This window comes from Lynx rufus, unplaced genomic scaffold, assembly GCF_022079265.1.
Source record: "Lynx rufus isolate CCGP_SWC_20201006 ecotype Redwood Valley unplaced genomic scaffold, mLynRuf1.p SCAF_12, whole genome shotgun sequence".
Classification (NCBI taxonomy): domain Eukaryota; kingdom Metazoa; phylum Chordata; class Mammalia; order Carnivora; family Felidae; genus Lynx; species Lynx rufus.
Window position 1 is genome coordinate 40,974,533 of NW_025814826.1, and position 1,107 is coordinate 40,975,639.

At 34.3% G+C, this 1,107-nt stretch overlaps 1 pseudogene; it reads right to left on the reverse strand.

Annotated features, from left to right (window-relative positions):
* Positions 1 to 395: 395 nt before the first annotated feature.
* On the reverse strand, positions 396 to 783 carry LOC124507457 (40S ribosomal protein S24-like; annotated as a pseudogene).
* Between the last annotated feature and the right edge of the window lie 324 nt (positions 784 to 1,107).

Genomic DNA, 1,107 nt, shown 5'->3' on the forward strand with positions numbered 1-1,107 from the left:
CAGAATTAAAGAGTGGGTGTTTATATCTTCCACTCAAAGCACAGAGTATCTACATAAATTATTTGGAATTCTTCTGCATCAGAGATTTGTTTCTTCTGTCCCATCAATTTGTTTATTCAATTATGTATGTTTATTAGTATCAACACATGGATATTCATGTTATGCCTTGAGGTATTATACCTACTTCATTTTGGTGTTCAAACTGTTCCAACTTTGGTCAGGAACTCTTTCAGGCAACTTCTGTGTCCCTTTGTTTTATGTCCATCAATGCATTTTTTGGAGATCAATGTATTTTTTTAAGTTCTTAGTTTATTAATCATCTCATGACAAATATACACCATCACCACAGATAGTCACTGCAGATTCTTTACTCTTTCTGTTGTCCAATTTCCAGCTCACTTTTTGCCAGCACCAACATTGGTTTTTGCAGTTCCCCTGACTTTCTTCGTTCTGTTCATGGATCCCTTTTGCTGTTTTCTTGACTTCTTTTTCTTCTCATACAGACCCTGTCTTGCAAGTTTATGTTTGGGTTCATTTTTCTTTGCATAATCAAAGGAATCATAAAACATGTCAAAGCCAGTTGTCTTGCCATCACCAAAATGGTTCTGAATCCAAATACAAAGATGACATCTGATGTAGTCTTGTACATTTTGGCTATTTTTTTCCTGAATTTCTGTCTTAGGTACTGTTGACTTTCTGGGATGAAGAACGTCAATAACCATCTGCTTCTGCTGATGTATTAGGATGGCCATGAACTTCCTGGATAGCTACTGTGTCATTCATACTGGTGGTCACGCTTATAGCAGCGAGAGAGGACAAGATCAATGTATTTTTAAAGTATCTTTATCATGGAGGGTATGATCTTGCCCCATTTAACATGACAAATCATTACATTTTTAATTTTGATAACCATATTTTATGTGTTTTATAATTTCTCTTCTTTTCTTCATTATTGCTTTTCTCTTGACATGGCATGATTTCTCTGAGGTCTTTCTTAAATCTTTTTTAAACATGCTAGTTTACTGATAACAGCCAAATTACAGAAAGAGCCCAGATATCCATTAAATAATGAATGGATAAAGAAGTGCTATATATATACATATACAT